We start from the raw sequence: 23,607 nt of genomic DNA on the forward strand, positions 1-23,607 counted from the left end.
CTAGGAAAAAGAGCATTCCTCCTCCCAATCAGCAAGGGCCAGGAGAAGGAGTCCAAAACGGCAGACCAAACTTTAAAGTGCCGACCCTTATATGTTAAAGGAAGAAGTAATGTCTGATAGTCTTGAACATCTCCATGTACACAACGTATGTTTACAGTTTCAGTGTTACACGGGTGCCCATTGTCTGACAATACAAAGGTCACTTACTGAGTCCATTAATGCAGAGATCTCACGGCTTGCCAACTTCACTGAGATCATTAAGCCATCCTTTTTATCTGAAGAATGACGAACACAAGAACAACAAACCTCGGCCAAACCAATTTCCATCGATTGAGCAGGGGATAGGCGATATTGCCTTGCAAAGTGGCTGGGTTGATCACACTGGCAGAATCTTCATTCATCTCCACTGCTGAAATATCCATGGACAACTGGATCCCCTGGAGGCCTTCCTAAGAAAACCCGATTTTCAGGTTGTATAGCTCATTGATGCTCTAACATTCGTTCAAAGCGACGAGTATTCCCTGGGCGATCCCTCAAAGGCTGAAAAACAGCATAAGGATTAGCAAATCCACTGATTTTTCTCCAAGTAGTTTGAGAACCCTACAAATGTTTGGCTAAGATAGTCAATGACTCAACATTATGATGAAGAAATTCATCTCGGAGAACTGCAGGAATCCCTGCCAGCAGTATATTCAGGACAACCTTTTCCACAATGCGATCCATCTCATTTCCTTCAAACCAGCAATGAACTTTATGAATCAAATCTTGTATCTGTGCACAAATGGGACCGTCCATGTTCACTCTCCAATCATGAAGTGCAAAACCTTTAGCCAAAAAGCTCGTAGTTTTACGTAAAACAACCTGTCGCTGCAAGAAATCATAATCATCGGCATGTTTATCATGTGGCACATTCCATGAGGCAAGTAAGGCATCCCCAGACAAAAAAGAGGTGACGATAACAGCTCATTTTCGTTTGTCCCATCTCTTCAAAGTCGCCACATGCTAAAAAACTAAAAGAAACATCTCTGGGTCATTGGAAGGACCCATCTTCATCAGCACATTCTTGGAATTAGCAGGTGGAGCAGGAGCCGGAAGGAAGCAGGACATTTTGAGCGATTTGAAACAACTCATCGGCGTTCATCTGTGCAACCACTCCTGGCACCACTTGTCATGCTTGGGTCACAGATTTGCACAGAAACACAGGAGGTTGTAGAGACAGGAACTTTATTCAAACATTGCAAATTAACATTTATCTCTTTTTCAAAAGTTTAAACATGCTCCATGACATGACAGAGACAGCAGTTCAGTTTCACAATTAAAAGAATGCAAACATATCTTCCTCTTCAAAGGAGTGTGCATCAGGAGCACAGAATGTCAGAGAGAGTTAAGAAAGAGAGAGGAAAGCAATCAATCAAAAACCAGTAGGTGCTTTCGGGCTTTTAAGTATGCAAAGTATCGCAGAGGAAGCATATCGCGTGACAGAGCAGCCGCAAGTAAGCCCAGCAAGTAAGGGAGCAATGTGAAGGTAGTCTTTTAGCGTTTTTTAGAGGAGCATCCGTATCCTCTAGGGGTGTAATCAGCCCCCCTGCTCACAATATATATATATACATATATATATATACAGTATATATATATATAATCACTTTACAGTATTATCTCCTTATGTTATACTTTACATAATTTAGCTAAAGTTATGTTAAAAGAAAATTACTTCAGAGTATACCACCATAGCTTCAAAATTTGTAACACATTATTACATTACCATTGTTAAATTATTTATATTTTCAAAAAATCCAAATGGACAGCAATAATAATAATAATAACTAGAAAAATCCACCACGGCTTATCCTTAATTAATGCACACTGGTATTTGATATAACTGCTGCATTTATTGCAAGACAGCTCACAGAGGTAATAAATTCAGAGAAGAGGACATCAGTTTTTTCTTTTTTTTATGTGTGTTTAAACATTTTTTTGTCTCAGGCATGACATGAAGTAGCATTGCAAAGAGCGTATTATTTTGGTTGCAACTCCTGAAGCAGTCACAAATGTTTATCCATGTGTAAAAGAGCATCTTAAACAAGACTCATTCTTTGAAAAGACTGACCTGGGGCTTTATTTATTGTCAAGACAAATGCCAATTGAAAAGGAATAGGTGACATTGTCATTTCTAGGGGAATATCCTTTCTACTGGCCGCAGAGTGATGAATGGTACTAGTTCGATGCATTTTTCAGGACCAATTATTAGATATTTGTGGGACCAGCCGAGAGAGGGTATCCCCTCTGGCTGTTTTTTTGGCCCATCCTATTTTGTTTATTTAACTAAAAGCAGTTCAAAAGTATGCATATTGTCTCTCACTAGAAATTTGCTGGACAATGCTAATATCCTGGTACCACTTAAGGTAATTTTGTACGACTGCAGTTGTATTAATATTATAAAAACAGCATTACACCTTTGAACCAAGAGTGGTGTCCACCAAGGAATGAAATTTAGCAATTACATACAAAGGATTCATAGTGATAATGAAGAGATGCAAAAATTTGAAAATAGGTGTGCAAGTGAAGAACTGATGAAAAAGGAGTTTGAAGCTCTTGTCATACATGTGCGCATGGGAGGCAGCTAAAGGGCTTGAATAAGAGTAATTCTGAACCAGACTGGGAGGTAGCCGAGTGCACTGACTCTTTTTCTCACCTTTCAGCAGACCATTCACAGGAAATTACGTCTGGCCCTTATGACATCAATTCTGATTCCGACCCCTTTGATGTCACTTCTGGGTCTGAGCCTACGGATGAAGACCCTTGCGGCTCCAGCCCCCCTAATGTCACTTCTGGGCCTGAGCCTATGAATGAAGACCCTTCCGGTTCCAACCCCTTTTGAGGTCACTTCCTATACTGGCCTTAAAAGCCACCACCTTTCCACTAGCCCAAGAGTTCCCAAAGTGGTCGATATCGACCTCCCTGGGGTCGATTTGAACTTTCTAGGGGTCGATAGTTTCAATAAAAAAATTTGGGGGGGCGACGACAGCAAAAATAGACCCCCTTACTACTGCTATTTGTTTGTTACTTCAAAATATCTATGATTCCAAATTAAGAAGTAAAATAATTAAAAAAAAACACTTTTTTGATAAAAACACATTACATACCAAATTTGCAAAAGAAAAGGTAAAATGTGTCATTAAAAGAGTCACACGTAAGAATGCATGAAAATACATGTAGCACAAACATGTCTGTGTATTGTTTTATCAAACGTATCAAAGCAAGTGCGGACAAGAAAAACCGTTGCATGTCCGCACTCCGAGACGACGGATATTCGATATTAGCAGAATCTATCAGTCTTGTACGGTCATGCTTTCATAAAACACTATAAGTTGGTTTGTTTGGTGTGACATGTACTTAATTGTGATTTGAACTTTGAATATAATTGTTTATTGACGAGCAGTACTACAAAAAAGAAAATCAGAGGACACAGTTTATTTATTCGAGTTTGAACAAAAATCTTCTGTTTCAAGTAAGTACATACTTTATTGTTTTATTTTTTTATCACAGGGGCTGTCGAAATTGTTTGTTAATAAATGTTTTTATTTCTTCAGATAATAATATGACTGAACCAAAACAGAAATGCAGACAGTACAGCTTGGAATATTTGTACTTATTTTGAATTTACATAATTATTTCAGAAATGTCAAAAATGTAAAAAAACTCTGCTCTTATTTTTTTTCTTTAATTCTCATTAGTGCAAGTTTCGATATTAAATGTTGCACAAGATAATGACATATTCTGTAGTCCTTTTATCTTTTTCAGTCATTAATTACAAGTGATTAAAATGAAAAGTTTGATATCTAGTGAAATATTTAATATCGAGTACTGTACAAATTTATTAACTTGAGTAAGTAAAGTAAATGACTAGGGGATCTACGTTTTTAAAAGTTTTTGGTAAAGGGGTCTGTGGCCAAAAAAAGTTTGGGAACTCTTGCACTCGCCCCTCAGTCTTGTTCGGGACTCTGATCTGTATACTTCAGTACATCAATTTATTCAATTTTGCAGCCAGGAAACAATATATGGGTGGCTGCCCCAAACCTTACTATGGCCCTTTGTCAAGTTTGTGACTCATCACTAGTGAAGCAAACCAACATGAGCAAAGGCAGAATATATAATGTTGCTTCAAAAAACATTTTGGAAAGTCCAAATCACTCAAAACCTAATGTGAGTACAGCAAGTAAAGGAGACTCAGGTCTTATACTGAAACTTCAAAATTTAAAAAATGCATTAAGCATATTCTTTTACTATTTGAAGTTTAGCTTATCATCAAATCTGCACTTAGAATACCATAACCATCCTCCAAGTTCTCAGTATTAAGAGCTTTAATCAACATTTGCAATAAAGAATGTATATATCAATTATGGTAGACGGCAGTGATGAACCCTATTCCCTGTCTCACCCAGGATGCTAGCACACACTTACCCAGTTGGAAGGTCAGTATAAAGAAAGCTCTTTAAAACTGTATGTTCCACGATAGGCTAGGTGGTAGTACTCCTTGGCCAGTGCACCCAGGGCATAATGAGAACTGTAGCCTTACCGGGCAGCCTTGCTGTGTTCATAGGTGCTCCAGGAAGAACTTCAGGGAAGGACTGTCTCTACTTTACAAAACTTCTGCCTGACCTGAAGATCTTCCTTCGGACAATGTGCTGGCACTGGAAGTATTCCCGTGTCTGTCATTTCACGCTGGGAATCAGAGTCAGTGTGAGAGGTGCAACACTCACCTAGAAAAGTAAAAGAAATAAAGAAAGAAAGACAGTCCCATCTGACAATACAAAGGTCACTTCCTGAGTCCAATAATACAGAGATCTCGCGGCTCGCCAACTTCACTGAGATCATTAAGCTATCCTTTTTATCTGAAGAATGACGAACACGAGAACAACAAACCTCGGCCAAACCAATTTCCATCGATTGAGCAGGGGATAGGTGATATTGCCTTGCAAAGTGGCTGGGTTGATCACACTGGCAGAATCTGCATTCATCTCCACTGCTGAAATATCCATGGACAACTGGATCCCCTGGAGGCCTTCCTAAGAAAACCCGATTTTCAGGTTGTATAGCTCATTGATGCTCTAACATTCGTTCAAAGCGACGAGTATTCCCTGGGCGATCCCTCGAAGGCTGAAAAACAGCATAAGGATTAGCAAATCCACCGATTTTTCTCCAAGTAGTTTGAGAACCCTACAAATGTTTGGCTAGTCAACGACTCAACATTATGACGAATGAAATTCATCTCGGAGAACTGCAGGAATCCCTGCCAGCAGTATATTCAGGACAACCTTTTCCACAATGCGCTCCATCTCATTTCCTTCAAACCAGCAACGAACTTTATGAATCAAATCTTGTATCTGCGCACAAATGGGACCGTCCATGTTCACTCTCCAATCATGAAGTGCAAAACCTTTAGCCAAAAAGCTCATAGTTTTACGTAAAACAACCTGTCGCTGCAAGAAATCATAATCGGCAAGTTTATCATGAGGCACATTCCATTTAGAAAAGTAAAAAAATAAAGAAAGAAAGATAGATAGAAAGTAAGAAAGGGGATGTTGTGAGACATGTAAGAAGGTATTTTGTTTAATAAAAGCATTTATTTGAATTTTGGACTGGAGTTGGTGAAATTGTGTCTGAGGTTTTTGGAGAAGGGGTGACACCCTTTAGTGGCCACAATATTTAGCCTATATTGATACCCAAAACAGTTCCCTGAAAGAAGAAGCTGTGTGTGTACTAAGAATGGAACATAATGTGTAGGATCTGAGATGACTTTTCAGGCTTGCATGAAGATGGCTTGTAGGTTAGGCGTGGATTAGTCCTTTCAGGCATGGAAGGGAAACATGTTCAGGTGGAATTGACTCAAATGAAGAACTGCTTCTCCTCTCATTCACTGCTTTTTAAGCTGCAGTGGTGTATTTCCAGGTTGTTCCATCAGCAGTTTCTGAAACTGCTTCTGCTTGTTAATATGCATAAATATGACACATATTTTCCACCTGACCATGTTATCACTTTTCTTTATCTTTGAATCTCTAATTGTACCGCCCTTTTAGACCACACTCTACATTGCTGATTTGACATGAAGAACCATGGTAGCCAATGAGTGAGCTATTGCTTGGCAGTGATCCTGTGCAATAAATGAGTGTGAGAGACAGGTCTTCAATCAAAAATGTGTCCATGTTTGAGTGTGCTCCACTTTTGTTCACAAGAAGTCTTCCCAGAAGAGGTTTATTTAATAATATTATACCAAAAATACATGTGTCTGGGAGGTTGTGAGCATTCAATTAGATTACCTGACGTTTGGATTATGGAACATGCATAATGAGATTTTTACAAGGACATTTTGATATTGCTTCCTGTTGTTCATTGTATCAGGGACTTTTTTGTCTCTCTTGTTCACAATAAGGTGAGATTAAACATTTTTCACACCCATCAATACAAGTTGAATGTGGTACATAAATAAGTAACAAATCTTTTATTATGATAAAAAACCAATACTGTATTATTGGAGTCAAGGTCAGGAATTATTTGGCAGTTGTGAGCTGCAGAATGTTATTGTGTATTATTTTATATTTTTTGTCCAGATTGCATAATGAAAATGAGGATGTCATAAGCAAGAGGCATTCGTTTTATTGGTTAGATCCAATGTGTTTAAGGATCCAATGTCCTTTCCATTGCTGTACACTTGCACAACACAACCACAAATGGACCACTTCATCCTGGGTCCCAATATTTTTTCTTGTAATGAAGTGTTTCCTGTTTTGCTTTATTCCTGTTTTCTGCTCCTCCCCTTAATTTCTTGTTCTTTTTCCACTACTCAGAAATATGTTGGAATTACAGATTTGATGTCTCTGAGAAGTGTGAAAACATGTAATTATTTGCAAAAATGTGTCCCACTTTATGTTTTCTAGGGTGACACAGACTCCAGCTATCTTCTTAAAAATTGTTCACTGCCTGGTGCTCTGTTGTGGGCTCACACACACACATCACAAGCTTTCTAAGTCTGATTACTTGCAACCTGCAAACAGCATACTCTGGATTCTAATGTCCCTCAGAGTCAGCCTCCTTTTCAAAGTGAGCTAAAGGAGTAACTCCCATAATGTCTATGTGCAAGGTCAAGCTTGTAGATGGTGTTGGCCAGTCTTTCTCTTTCATCTGGCTCCAGATCTACTTTGCAACTCAATACTGACACCACACCTGCCTGTTTCAACTTTAAAAGTAGGTGAAACCTTGTAATAGAAATCGAAACTGACCTACCCAATCTTCACAGATACTGATACAAGGCAAATTAAGATTTCTTTCATTTATCACAAATTCTGATTGAGGATCAATGGCCAATGAAACAATAAAATCCTCAAACTTGCATAAACAAAACTGTTACTAAGAGAGGATATATATCTATTTATACATTGTAGATGCCAAGGTAGATGCACTGGCATACCAACCAGGAGAGAGGGTAATCCCTTACCCAAATTGGACCCCATAAGGGAAGGTTTTGGATTTAAAGGCTTCCTGGTCAGGTTGATTCTGGGTACCTTTCCTGGCCTGGAAGATATATTGGAAGGGCAGGGAAAGAATGTCTGTTAGGGCCATATAGTCCCCCATTATGCCAAGGGTCAGCATGCCTTGAGGAGAGCTCCCATTTGTATACCCACAAGGTATCATGGGAATTGTAGTCATGATGGACAGTCCTGTTGAGGTATGTGGGTAACTCCAGAGGGAGCTGTGAGGAGAGGCCATGTTTTAAGAAGGTTCTGCCTGACCCAGAAATACTTCCAGGGTGTAATCATCTGGTACCAGAAGTACTCCTGGGTCTGAAATAAAAGATGCCGCTCAACCTCATCCAGGCAAGTAGGAGTCAGGAGATGGAGAACATGACTTGCCTGGAGGAGAGTAGAGAATTAATATGGGAGTTGTGCTTATGAGTACTTGTTTTGAAGAAAGGACCTGAAAAAGGTACTTATGTGTAGTAAAGTTCACTTTATTTGAACTCTTGGCTGTGCACGTGCACTTGTATCTTGAGTCTGGAGCCCTGGAGTGCCCCCTATAAGTCACAGCATATGTTTGTTTGTTAGTTTGTTAACTTATTCATTAGTTTCGTCATTTGTTAAAAATTACTATTGCATTTTGCATTATTGTCATGTCAACAATGAAGGTTTGCTGTCTGAGGTTAACTTTCACATAGAGTCAAAAACTGAGTTATCAGATGCAAGGTTTCTCTATAGACTCTTAGAACTTACAAACTCGCAATCTCAGTTTTTTGACTTTATGATGTGTTTTACATTTACTTTTGTTTTAATAATACCTATTTTTAATAAAAAAATACTTTCCTTAGTATATTGACCATCCCAATGGTTCTGAATGGGGATGTTGCACTCTAGGAATACTTAACAAATTCACTACATAACCACAGAAAATGTACTTGTTTAAGTTGTTTATTTCATACACAGGAATAATTTGTTGATATCATATAGTTCAGAAATTGCAGATCCAATAGTTAAACTTTGCTGACAACTGAGTTTCAATTACAACTCAGTGTTGTTTTGTGTAAATTGAAATCAATGCCATCTGTGATTATGTGGTGATTTGGAAAACCCTTTCTAAATTGCAGCCTCTAGCATTTATTGAGTCATCAAGTCACTTTAACTAAAAATAGAACATTTGCTAAGCTAAGTTAAAGACTATTTTTTTCTCATGAGACTAGAACATCGTGGCATCCTCAATTGCACATTATCCTTAAAGTATCTAAAATTAAAGACCATCTTTGTGTTCTTAGTCTTCTAAAATTAAGTCAGAACTTGTGTACTGCACTTTTTACTCAGATAAAAATGTTGTCAGTTGCTTTCAGAAAAATCATTCTTTTTATCATCCTGTTCTAGAACAAAGGTGACTACTAATCTAGACAGATTAAATGACTTACTTATGGTCATACAGCATGGCTCTGTTGGACTTTGGAGAGTATGATTTTGCAGTAACAGTCACTGTAATCTACCAGTTAGGCTGGCAGTTTAAATGCAGGTCTGCCTGTGTAAAGCTACGTTTAGAGTGCAGCTTATTTCCAATGTTTGATGCAGATATGATAAGTTTAGGGAGGTATGAACAGAAAATATTCTCAAACTTTCAGATCACATTTAGGCTATACCATAGATCACAGGGTCACATATATGGAATAATCTGATATACTTCCTTGTGTATGCTAATCAACATGCAATAAGCCACTCTCTGGAGACATGATTACTTAGTATAAGTACCTTATCTTGAGGGTAGGATTAAATGCTTGAAAAAATGGACATCACGTTGCAAAGAAGACAAATAAAATATTAAAATATCCAGTAATGAATCTGATATGGACATATGCAACTTTACGTGACCTTTGTTTGAATTCTTACATTGTAATTTTTTTGTAAATTTACAACGGACAACCCAAAAGGCCTATCATAATTTAGCTGGCTACTGTTGGCACTTTGCCAAGTTGCCCAATTGCTATGTGTTTTTGACAGTAATGGTGTGCCATAAGTTTAAGAAAGAGGCTCATAGACAGACATTGACATAAACAACCACCCCTATCAACATTCTGAAATAATGAAACCACTGGTTTTACGCCCAACTGGCTCATGTCTCATGTTTACAGATTTCTACATGTAGATACAGCAGTGATAACTCGAAGCAATAACTGAGACTTCTTGTTTGCAATTTTTGTTTCTTGCCATCATAAGCTGACAAATTCAAATATTTCCTGTACTGAAACCAGTACTAAGTCGCACAAGACAGTACATTGTTTTTGTTCATACTTGTCTAGGCCTCATCTTTGAGACAATATTTTCAAATTTCAGTACATTTAAATTTAAATAAATGTACAAGACTTGCCAACCTTTATTAGCTGCTGCATGCCAACAACTTACACTGGACTTCTCCTACTACTGCTGTGGTTCTCGCTTCTTGCTTTTTCCCAGGGACCTAATTTTCAAATGAAAAAGCAACACACTTTGGGGTCTTTGTTTCTTAAAGTCTTTATTATACTACAAGAGCCACATGAAAACCAACTTCAATGTCAAAAATTCATATATATTCATAAAATTTAAAAAGAGGATGGATCTTATAATATGTGACTTCATAACAACTGATAGTCCAAAAGAAATGAAAGCAAAATAAATGTAACTATGATGAACAGTCATGCAAAAATGGTATCGGAATGACATACTGTGGGTTTAACAGGAAAAATTATAGTAAATACCCAGAAATATTGCAAGTAAAAAAAATAAAAATGTGAAATCAAGGCTTTTTTTAGAGTAAACCATAGTGATTTCATTGTAACATAGCTGTTTTAGTGTTAAAATTCTGATTCATTACGATGCAAGAAAACTGTTAGCTTGGAAGTAAAATTAGACATTAAAAAGCCATGTACTCTGAACAACATGCTGTGATGAAAACAATTTGAAGGAACGTACAAAATGACTAAATAGTTGCGTTAAAATTAGACACACTCCTTGAGCTGCCCTTATGAAATAAGTATTAAGATAGCTGATGTAGAGATAGTAATGAGACAAGCTGCTGTCTGAGCTGTGGATGGATAACAGTGTTCATTTCAGAAACCACAGCAGGACAAGGAATACTTGGTATAGTATAATAAAAAAGAAACAGTTCTAGAAGAAATCAAATGATCCATAACATTTTGTATTTCAGCTATAACTTCAAAACCGTCCTTTATTGTGCCCTTTGATGGAATAGTTTACTAATGATGTTATATCATCTACTCTTCATCTGACCCTGTCTCATCTGAAACACCATCAATCCTCAGAAGCTCCTGGGGAAGTTGAGTCTGCCAAGATACAACACTTACCTATGAAACTGGATCATGGACTTCTTGACAGAGTGACCATAAACAATCTACACTGGAAATACCATCTTCAGTGCCATCACACTCAGCACTGGCACCCCTCAGGGCTACACATTCAGCCCATTTCTGTTGACTCTTCTGACTCACAATTGTATGCATCCATACAGCTCTAATACCATCATTCAGTTTGCTGATGACATACAGAGGTGATTCTCATCAGCAATGAGAATGAGTCAGTTTACAGAATGGAGATTCGACTACTGGCAGATAGGTGCAAGTGCAACCTATTAACATCCTGCTGCACGTTTTTGAAACTGAAGTCACTAGGCATATCACGGTGGTTCGGACGTACAGTGCCATATGTATCACTTTCACATTCTGTTTATATTGTCATCACTATTACTTGATTCAGCAAATGGTTCAGTTTTAGTTTATTCTAAAGCTGGCTTTACAGCTTCTCGTTTACAAGCCATTATGTTTTGGATAAAGGCTTCACCCCACAACTTAGAGTACCAAAACATATAGAAATATTCATTATTTCTTTGCAGCATGATGTTATTTTATCCAGTAGATAGCAACAGAACACTGTCCCAAGAGTTGCTATAACTTAACACTATAAAAGAGGATCATTACACGTCAGCCAAAGTCTGACTTTGGCTTAATTATTAGATACTCGGGTTTAATGCCAAGGATGCTAACGTGGACAAGATGAAAGAGATGACTATTGGCTTCAGAACGTCTTATGTTGTCCACACCCCAAAGCATATTGAGGTCTCTGCACTAGAATTGCTCAAGAACATTACATTCCTAGGTGTGCACCAGGCAGCTGTCCTTACTTGGTCCATTTACACCACCTCCATAACCAAGAAGGTGCAGCAACATTTCGTATTCCTTCAGTGGCTGAGGATTGCTAAACTACTCCTCTCATTCTCACCACCTTCTACAGAGGCACCATTGAGAGCATTCTGTTCAGCTGTATTGCCACATGGTTTGTGACCTATAATGGATAGTACAGTACATACAACAACAAAAATCATTGGAACTTCTCTACCCTCCATTAAAAACTTGTGGAGGATCGATCCCATGGTCTCTTTGTCCCACTTCCATATGTCAAAATGCACCATAGTGTCCAAACCAGTTCTGCCCGTTTCTGCAAAGCTCAAACCCCTTGCTATCTGGATTTTGAACTCTGTCCCCTACAAAGCAGCTCCTAGTAGTTTATTTATATGCAGTACATTTATTACTACTGTTGTTTTTATTATTAGTTGTTATTATTATTTCTCAAAATCAATTTAATATTACCTATTTATTTATTACATGTCTTGTACCTGTGCTGTGTTTATTTACAGGTTGCACCATGGTCATGGAGAATGTTATTTTTTACCACTGTATGCTGCAATACTGTGTATGAATGGTATGACAATAAGACCACTTGACTTGACATCTACCCTGGCCCAGAATAAGCCTGGATGGTCTCTGACTGAATTAAATTAAGCTGGCTTGATAATATTATACTGCTTTATTGTTCATGTAGGTGCGTGCACATGCAAAAGCAGGTGAGCAAAAACATGTATTCTTTATTTAAATGTTTCACTTTTGAGCTGATAAGTAAGAACTATTAAACCAATCAACTTAATATCTTTCTGTATTCTTTGTAACTAATTATAGAGTGAAGAAGTGATTTACAAAAATGTATTTTTGGAACATAGGTGTGAAATATGCTTCATTTGGATATTGACTAACACCTTTTCATTTGTCTAGATGGAACGCTGCTCTTAACTGATGTCACCATTAGTTGCTATAGAAACTATTATACAGTAGAATCAGTAAATTAAAAACCTTACAGAAAATTAAATGTCTTGCCTCGTTGTTGAGATACACTTTCCATTGCATTTTGTCTGAGGGGAGTATTGGAAAAATTAGTAACAATGTCTACTTATTATTTTTATCTTTATTGATATGAAAAAAACAAGCTTGATGTGGCAGTACTAAAACAGGAAATGTCAGATAAGGAAAGGAGTGTTTATGCAAAATAGCAGGAAGAGCTTTTTACAGTTTTTTGTAGGTAGTCAGTTTACACATTATATATATATATATAAACACATACTGTATATATGTCAGAATGTATCACAAACTTACAGTTTCTTTGAAAATGTTTATTTATATGTATATTATAAATATACTGAATATGCAAGCATTTATTTATTTCTCAAATCCACTTTTTTACAGTTCAGGATGGTGGAAAGTTACATCTTATGCTGTGAGTGTGAAGGACTGCTCACACACACCCTCATTTACTCATTAAATCTTACTCATTAAATCTTAAATTGTGTAAACTGACATGAACATATTTAGGATTTAGAAACAAAAACAGAAGTACCCAGAAGAGAACTCCAGCACTTCATTCAGGGCTGGTTCCATCATGCACTAAAATTAGCCTGGTTAGGCTTAAATCCCAGTTAAATTAAAAAGGATTAATAGAGACAGAAATTGTTGGATGGATTAATTAATTAGAAAATTAGAATATTTGACTGACTCACACACAACATCTCATTTACAACTTCTTTTAATTTTTGAATCCTGGAATCACAATACATGTGGGCTAAACAATATACTGGTAGTATAACAGTCCAATACATTATGACTTAGTGATGAAGGCACTGGATAATTAACCACAAGGGGCCTCATGTATAAATGGTTCATATGCACAAAAATATTGTATACTGTATGCCTGTTTCCACACTCACTTTGAAATGCATAAAAGATAAACTTGGCATAAAGACACACGTTTTCTCGGCAGCCTTACACCGTGCATACCCACTTTTCTGCTTGGTTTTGCAAATGGGCGAGCATCAAAGTGGTGCTACTGTTTCTGTGTGGTTTACCTTTGTTTTTCTTATTCACATCCATGATGTGGGCGTTATCAGATCTACATCAAATATTGGAAATGAGCGAGAATTGCTTATTGTTAACAAATTTAATTCACTTGATTGTAATCATTCTGTAACAATATAAGGGTGCACGGGATGGCCAAACTGTTCCAACTACCATGGTTGCTTTGGCATTGTTAGAAGATTTTGCAAATGGAAGAATTAGAAGAAAGCGGGCATTTATAGATGATGATGACTGGCTTCTAAGTTGATTTTGATTTCTAAGAGCTATCCTCTTGGAGCTGTGTACTGAACTGGCACTGGCTTTACAAAGGCACATTTTGTGGAACTGTGCTCTTTCTGCAAGTTGCAAGTTCTGTTCACTCTCGCATTTTTAACAACAGGAGCTTTTCAACATTAAATTGATGACCAACATGGTATTTCACAAACATCACTGTGTCATTTCATGCCTGCTGTATAGGATGGTATTAGCTGCTTGCCATCCAGATATAAAAGATTTCCTTGCACTGTGGTTTAACTGGGAAACATCAATGCACAATTCACAGCAGTATCTGGTTTTCCAGATGTAATCAGAGCAGTCAACTGCACACACGTTAGTATTGCAATGGTGCCAAATAAGTTACATCAGGCAGGAATGAATCACGAAAAGAATGAGCTGGCATTACTTTATCAATAGCAGGAGAGCTTATATAAACTATAACTACACACAGTCGCAGGCTCTTCTTTCAAATAGTGTGGCAAAAGGCAAGCAGTCGTTTTAAAGATAGAGAGTCACCTCAAAGAGTTAAGGAAAGAGCAGAGATCAATCTGTTGTGGCGCTTGGTGCCAACTCTACACTATAAAGGCGCCTTCAGAGAATTAATTTGCTTATGTAAATAGAAAGCATTTCCACTCTATTAATGTGCTGCTCTATAGTGCACAGAAAGTAGTGTGCTGCAAAATGTGACACACAATTATGGCTTACCTGTACCTGAAGAGATGCGGTATGATGAACCTGACCATGATCCACCAATAGATGAGCCAAATCGGGCAGCGTTACAACTGTGGTTGAATATAAATAGCAGCATGTAAAAACAAGTAATCAGACACAGCATTTTTTTTAACCAAATCATTTAATTTGTGGTCAGTATCACATAGTACAGCCCTTATATTCCTTAGTTCATTGGCTACATCTTTTAAAGCATCCACTATTGCATTTTGTGACTCCAAAACAGCGTTCATCAGTGCATGACCAGATGGTTGCCCAGCAGTTTCCAAGGCAGAGGTGTGTAAGCATGCAATTAGAAATTCTGCCCTTTAAACTAAAAGGCTATTAAGCTGAGTTCTAATATTAACAATTAAGAGTACACTATCCTTAGTGCCCACAAGAGGACCTTTCCAAGGATGAAAGCTAGGATTTAAAGCCTGCTGGTAAAAGTACCTTGAGCATTCAAGATATGAGGAGAAAGAGATGGTCAAATTCCAAATGAATTCTTTAATTGCCTCCCAAATAGTGCCAGACTTATCTGCACAGTCAGGCCTGAACACCAGCAGCTCATGAAGTTTGACCACCAACCAAATGTTGCAGGCACGTTTGTAATTTGATGAAATTAAAAAAAAAAACTACTAAAGAAAAAAAACAGTTCAGAAACTAATGCCACTCGCAATTTTCATTCCCAAAATTAAGTTTGAAAAATAAGTCCAATAGCAGTATACTTTAGGAGATGTAGTAATTAAGCAAGGGCCAAAGTGTAACCAGCCAGAAGAAGAGAATTAAATGCACACTTGGTGACTAATTTACTCAGATGTTGAAATTTCTTTGATGAATTAAAAGGCGAGGAGTAGGTTCTCAGTGATGATAAGTAGCTATAACTAAAAAAAGTGTTGGAGAGCTCAGATAGGTCAGACTATCTCTTGGGTTCCATTTGGCACAAAAAGGCAATCTCTAGTCAGCCATCAACTTGAAATCCCATGCAGTCTCCATAGCTAGGAAGTTGCAAGTTTACTTTCAGACCCATGAAGGAGAGATGTGAAAGCAAACCATGATGTTGGGTTAACATGAGGATTAATATAAAGTGTTGCTGATTGTGTGTACCCAAGGAAATATGCCCAATGGTATACCTCTGAATCTATTAAGAACACCCTTCCTCTGCATTTTATCTGTCACAGAGGACAGTGTGCTAAATGTGGAGTATTTCATAATACGAAAGTAAATGGCAGGGAAAATAGTTTACTACAGAAGGAACAGTAAACATGGCACAAACACAAATTAAAGAGCAGTACTAATTTAAATTACAGATAAATAACAGTGGAAAAATATAGGTACAGAAGACCAAGAAGGATGACACTCTTTAAAACACAGTAGTAGTTGGGGACAGTAATGTCTTCTATTAATTTAGAAATGTTTATGGGAAGGTATCCAAATGAATTTGTCAATGATAAGAGGCAGGACAGAGGGCTACTTACAAGGGGAGAGGGGTGGATTTGGATCGTTTTTGTTTATGATCAGACGTAATCTTAATTGAACAAAAATAAATAAATGATGTGATGGGAAATCTGATGAGGTGTAAGCAAGAATAAAAACAAGTAGAGGATAAAGTTATAGGATTGAAAAGTAAAAAGATTAAAGGATAGTATTATATGGAACCCTAATAGAGTCAACAGGGTTACAGAAAATCAGTTTTGGCAAAACAGAATTGCTAAAGAGAAGGACTACAGAATTTTGATCATATAAATGAATCAATTCCTTCCTGTGCCCTCCAAAAATCATCTCTCAATCAACTAGCAGCAGGGCAGTTTCATCATCATTATAAAGGAGGTGGCAAGTTTTAGTCACAGGGGCAGGCCATAGGAGAGCTGGAAAAAGTGTATTACAATTTGGACCCGGATTACATGACCTCAGTGGCGTAGCTAGGGGTGGGTGGAGGAGGCTGTCCGCCCTAGGTGGCACATTTTTGGGGGTGGCATTATTGGCCAATAGGCTCAGTACATTTCATGGTTAAGCACCAGGGATCGGAAAAATATCACTCATGAATAAAAAAAGTAAAATTCTGTGATTTTTATCCACAAATGCTTCAAAGATAAATGTCAGACTGTCCTTCTGTGATGGCATCAGACACAGCAGTTGAAATTTATGAGGCGATAACAAAAATAAACATAAACATTACACAGATAATAATTGCTAGGAATATAAAAAAATAATTTACAATTTATAATTTTGTTTCGTTATCAATCAAAATGCATTTTTGCTCTGTGCATAAAACATCCCCACCTATCACTTGTACACTACACTGATTCTGGCTTTTGCAGTGTAATTATGCTAGACTAATAATTAGAACATGGCTTATCAGTGTGTCTATACTATATTCTTGTCTAGTTGATGCTTATAAATAATTATATGTGAAAAATGAATGCTGTTTCTCTATATATTAATAAATCTATGTAAAATTTATCTTAATTTTTCTCTATACGTCATTTTAATTTTCAATTTAAATAGGTTAACAAATTCAGATATGCTGGAGGGCAGAAAATTGAAGCACTGCCCCGAGTGGCATAAACTCTAGCTAAGCCATTGCAGGACCTAATGAGAAAAAAGTGCACTCATAGTGACACTGTCACTTACAAGAAGAGTGAAGAAAATTGCAATGAAGGTTTAGGCAGAAGCGGTGAATAAAGACAAAATTATTACCTCTCTGGTAGCAAGGCTCAATTCTTAAAGGAGAAAAAAGCTTGAATCTATGAAGGATATTCAGAATTCAACCAGTTTACTACAGCAAGTACATTTTCTAATGCAGATGTAAAACTGATGTCAAGCAGAGTTACACTTGGATACTTAAATACAACATGGCCACTCATGGTGGGGTGCTATCTTTTAAGCTGTTGGATACTGCATATTTAGATGCCAAAGAATGACGACTAACGTTGATACCATGCACAAAATTCTCCTTTGCCTCCATGAAGTCAGCACTAAAGAGGATTTTTGGAGAAAAGACAGCTGAGAAAACAATGGGCATTAACATCACTCAACAGCATTTTCCTCAGAACAAAACAAAGCAGCATGTTGCTTTGCAAAACAGCCAGAAGAGGTTCGTCTTTGCTAGGCACTAATCTGGTTGACAAATATGGCAGGGATTCAAATGCGTAATTTGTCAGAGCAACTAAAATTGTGCTAAAGATTGGCCCTATGAGAATGAACAAGTTAACAAAACCGAGCAACATGCAAAACTAAATTGCCTTTAGAAATTCATTGTTTGCAAAAGAATCAAATTCAGAAAGAGGATTTTTTATTAGCATCTTTAGGATCGGTTGTAATTTCTAATGCTTGCACACTTTGTGAAGATAAATGTTTAGAAGGCAATATCACTGAGTGGAACCAGAAAGAACTAAAATAAAACAATACTCTTGCTGAACACAAACCCACCAAGCAACAGAGCTTTCAGATTAGGAGATTCAAAAAGTGTGCATTCCACAAATCAAGTTAAAATTCCTGCAAAAGACTGGGCAGATGTATTGTGTTACTGGCACATACTGTAAGTGACTGAAGTTGACATTCCATTGATGTTAAGTGCAGCATTCTTATGAATTGTAAGAACAGTTCTTGAAAATGATAAAGCAATGATGTTTAATCACCCAGTGGCTCTTGAATTAACCTATTCCCTGGTCAACACTGTGTGAACACTTCACACACCTTAGACAAAGACAAAATAGACGAACACTTTGAAGATGAGATCTCGACACTTTCTGAGACCATCAGTACATGAGAGAAGAAAAAGGTCTTGCTGAAACTTCACTTTCAACCTTGACATGCATACAGGGGCATATTACAAAAACTACTCCATAGCTCAGGAAACAAGTATGCAGACTGTGTTTACACCCTTAAGAAGAATACTGACAATTGTGAGATGTGCCAAAAATATGGCAAGCCCAGACCAGCCATTGGCTTGCTTTTGGCCTCTGAGTACAATGAAACAGTGGCTGTATGTGTCAAATGACTCCATTTTTAAATTATTTTATTTGACTTGACTCCTAAATCTGGTTTTTTTTCTGGGTCAATCCTTGCAACTGATTTTAAACCCACTTTTGGCAAAGCAAATTTCTTTAAATTTTGCATACGTGTTCAGCATCGATTACAATACAATAATCCGTCAAAACTGATGCAATTACGTAACAAATTTCGCCGCAATTAATGGTTATGCAATTCCAATTAATACATACACAACAATGATGGAGACAGAATATAGTGAGATATAGGAGAATACAAGTGCCCCCACTTGCTTCTTCCAGTGAGTGGGGTGGGTAAATATGCGTGTTGACTTGACTTGTTTACTCTTACGAAGGAGAAGCCTTGACGAGCACAGTGAGGAAGAATTGCCGTAAGCTTACCATTCTGTCGTCGATATATTTTTTTCGCTGCAACCGAGCGTTAATTCCATAACAGCCTGAACAGAAAAATAGAGACCAAAATATAATTCTTTTTGGTATTGAAATAATTCTGCAAAGCAAATATATTATGTAATACTTTTAAAGAAACTTCCCGCAAAATGCTCAAAGACTAAAAAGTAAAAAATAAAATATATAATTTTTTTTTTAAGTAAAACGATTTTATTTACTTTAGTTATAAATGCACTAAAAAACAAAAAATACATTTTTCTTTAACCACAATTTCCATGGTTATATGTGAGTAAATAAAATCGTGGGGCGCAAATAAATTAATTGATTCAAACTGTTTTTGAAACTTGTTTAGCATGGTAGGGAATAATGTTTTTTTATATATTTTATGATAAAAGCAGCTATTCTATTAATTGAATTAATTAATTTATGAGCCCCACAATGTTTAGTCACAAATATCCATGAAAATTGTGCTTAAAGAAAAAAAGTTTTTTTGCTTTTTAGTGCATTTATAAGTAAGATAAATAAAATAATTTCACTTAAACACATTTTTTCATATATTTTTTTTTTAACAATTAAACATAATATTCTGAGCACCTTCTATGCACATACAATTCCCCACCATGCTAAAAATCTTTCAAAAATTGTTCGAATCAATTCATTTATGTGTGCCCCACAATTTTATTTACTCACATATAACCATGAAAATTGTGGTTAAGGAAAAATGTATTTTTTGCCTTTGTTAGTGCATTTATAACTAAAATAAATAAAATCGTTTTACTTAAAAAAAAATTGGAATATATTTTATTGTCAGCAATTAAACATAATATTCTGAGCACCCACTGTGCACATACCATATTTGAGTGCTGAACTGAAGCATCACCATATTCAAAGTCCCAAGGAGAATCTCGAGCTAATGAGTTCAGACATGGACATGAGAGATGTTTCATGTCATTCTTCATTGTGAGCCAGAGTCATTCAACCTTTGAAAAAATGGAAGCATGGTGATTCTTCATCACCAAAGCAATTCAAAATCCATGAAAGTGCTGGAAGGATCATGTGCCTAATTTCTTTGTGTTGGAGCTATAAACCATGTTGATTACAAGCCTCAAAAGGTTCATATGTTTCATAATTAGGCAGATTTCTTTGCCATTTGTGGCAGTCAGTGAGGGGAAAATCAGCAAGGAGAAACATTCTCCGTGCCACTTTATGACACAATCTCTTCCCCTACTACACAGGCAGCAAAGTCTGCTCTGTGAAATCTAAGATTTGAAGAGATACTACATGCATCCAGTTTCTCCAGACCTTGTCCACTTTGATTTGCACCTGTTCCCCAATGTGAAGGATTATTACATTAATGAAGATGTCATGTCAGTTATTTGAAAATGAATGCACAAGCAAGGCAAAATATTTTATATGAATGGCAAAGAAAAGCTTTGTCAAGGGTATTAGTGGGCATGGGGATTATAAAAAAAATGCTCTTTTTGTTTCAATAACCTTGAGTATATAACTTGCAAAAAATGAAAATAACAGAGCATACAGCTAATGCATTTCCATCTGATCAAACAGTTGCCCAGTCAATAGGATTTTTGACTTGTAAATATAATGGGAGTCACCATTCTCCTGGTTTTCTCTCTTTGAAATGTAAAGTAAAACATGCATTTACTACCATGAGCTTTTCAACTCTGTTCAGGTAGTTCTTTTGCTTTGATGTACACATTAGCTATTTGTAAAGATTTTTTAATGCTGCAGTACTGATCCAAAATGAAAACAGTGGTCGTGTTTCCAAGAAATGAACAAGTTAAGAAAAATTCAACTTTGTGAAATGCTTTAGATATCACACAGCATAATTTAGTGACTCATAGGTAAAGGTTTTTAGCCATCAGATCATAATAATGAGCAATCCTATCTGGATAATGAGCCAATTTTCTCATTGAAAAACCACAGTTGATTTTTAAATACCAGGCACCATTATTACATTTGAAAAGCAATCAATGATGAGGTACCATTCCAAATCACTCTTGGAAAATGACAATCATGAATGATTTTGGATAGTCTAAAAGCCATTTTTTTTTTTTTAAGCTAAAATAGTATGCAGATGTGAGTGAATATATTCTCTCTAGTGCCAGAATAGTTTTGTTTTCAACTCTTTTGCTTAAAAATTAAATCAATGCATTCTTCCAGATATAAAAATACAGAAAAAGCAAGGCTGAACAAAGAGTCACCAAAAAAGTGAAATGTAAGAGATGGACAGGCTTAAATAACAGCAACAACAGTGTTTATTTCTATAGCACATTTTCATACAAATGATATGGCTCAAATTGCTTTACAAGATGTCAAATAAAGAAATCTTTCAAAATAATGTTGGAAGTTGTTTTATTGGCCTGACAATCAGTACTGACAATATATTAGAAATGCTCAATATACTATTGTATTAAAATAAAAACATACAGCAAGTTGATTACAATAATTTTCAGGGTACTAAAATATATACTAAATACGAAATAAGCAATATTATTATGCTTATTTTAATAGATGATAATCATAAGGGCATAACATATAAAGGTAACACTCTGAAACCTACTTAATCCAATTCAGGGTAGAAGGGGTGTGGAAGAAACTGTGGCAGCGACACTAGCCATTAGGTGAAAACTAACCCTGGATAAGGCCACTAATCTTTGGCAGCAAATCTAAATGTGATTCAGAGCAGGTTTTCATGTATTTAAACATGCAGTAAACTCTCTGTCCACACACCCACATTGTATTTCTCACCTGGCAGGAGCAAGCAAGGTAAAAGGAAGCAGAGGAAGAGAGCAGGAGAAGACCTTGAAGGTAGGAAAGTGGACTAGCCACCCTACCAAGGACATTAGGTTAACCCCAGTGGTTCTATAGGTTTGTTACAGTCAGACCCAAACATACCTGCAACAGTACCGCAGTTGGTTGTGTCATGTACAGCCACTCCCAACCATTCGGCCCACTAACAGCCAAGACATCTTTCTGCCGGTAGATGGTTTGAGTGAACTCCCTCTTAACTTATTGCACTCCATTGTCAGTTTCATTGTTAAAAAAGTCACTGCCGATGTTCTGAAGCCACATACTATGGGAATTTTCTGAATTACCACTTGTGACATTACACTTTCCCACTGTGTATTGCACATGTGAATTTCTGATTGGAAGAACACTGACGCTGCTGTTGATTTATTGCTCAATCTGCACAAAAACAATGAAACAATTAGAGATTAGTTTTATTTATATATTTTAAAATAAAAAGCAACTAAAGACATTAAGTAAATTCTATATTGCCCCAAATATAATGTAACCAGAAAGAATAACACAGGCTTCAACATAAAGCATGATGTGAAACGTTTTTGCATCTTTTATAATATACTGTTTGTTTATCCATCCATCCATCCATCCATTTTCTAACCCGCTGAATCCAAATACAGGGTCACGAGGGTCTGCTGGAGCCAATCCCAGCCAACACAGGGAACAAGGCAGGAACCAATCCTGGGCAGGGCGCCAACCCATTGTTTATCTGATTACATAACAAGTTTATCAACTTCAGAGATCCTGGTTACATTTAGTATCATTTATAATTTAAACTAGTTCAGGAGAACAGTCCATGAAAGGCTATATGTCTACATATAATTTAGAGATGGCAGCAAATTAACATGCGACACAGGAGCATTCTTTCAAAAGTATTTTGGAAACATGGATGTGAATATAAACATTGTGACGGACAGCCGGGTCCCTTGCCCGGCCAGGACGCCTCTGATGCATATGTCCCGGGGGAGCCATCATGGACTTTGCAATACCTCCCCCGGGGCGCTTGGGGGCAGTCTACCTGGCACTGGATTCCTCCTCAATCTCCCCCGTGGCTCCATGGGACATGGAGTCCACCACAGCAGCCCGGTTGGGAGATGGGGTGGCCGCTAGGGGGTGCTGCAGAGATCCAGCCACCACACTGGACGGTTTATCAGCCCCACCCGGAGGTGCAATTAAGACCAGCTGGTCAGGCACCTGGATCACTCCCGGGTGGGGCATAAAAGGGCCTGCCTCCCAGCAATCGAGGCCAGAATCGGGAGGAAGAGGATGAGGTTGCCTGGGAGGAGTGGTGGAGCAGGAAAGTGTTTGGTTTCTTTGTGTGTTTGTGTTTTGGACTGTGTTTGGGCTGTGTGGCACGGGGAAGACGTGTCACACAGCTGAAGAAAAATAAAGACCTTGAGTGTGAACAAGTGCCTCTGCGTATTCTATGCTGGGTCGGGCGCTGTAAAGCGCTTGTTTACAACATACACACACAAATTCCTTTACTTCTCTTCCATGATCATTTAAGTCTTTTTGTAAGATTCAAACAAAAGTGACATTTGCTATATGCAGCAGAAAAAGCAGTTTATCAGTTTGAGCTAAATCACCATAGCCTCTACCATGTTTTTAATGCTGTTCATGATGGCACATGTGAATAAGGATCTTCACACATGCCACGTAGGG

This window comes from Polypterus senegalus, chromosome 1 (assembly GCF_016835505.1).
Source record: "Polypterus senegalus isolate Bchr_013 chromosome 1, ASM1683550v1, whole genome shotgun sequence".
NCBI classification, from domain to species: Eukaryota; Metazoa; Chordata; class Cladistia; order Polypteriformes; family Polypteridae; genus Polypterus; species Polypterus senegalus.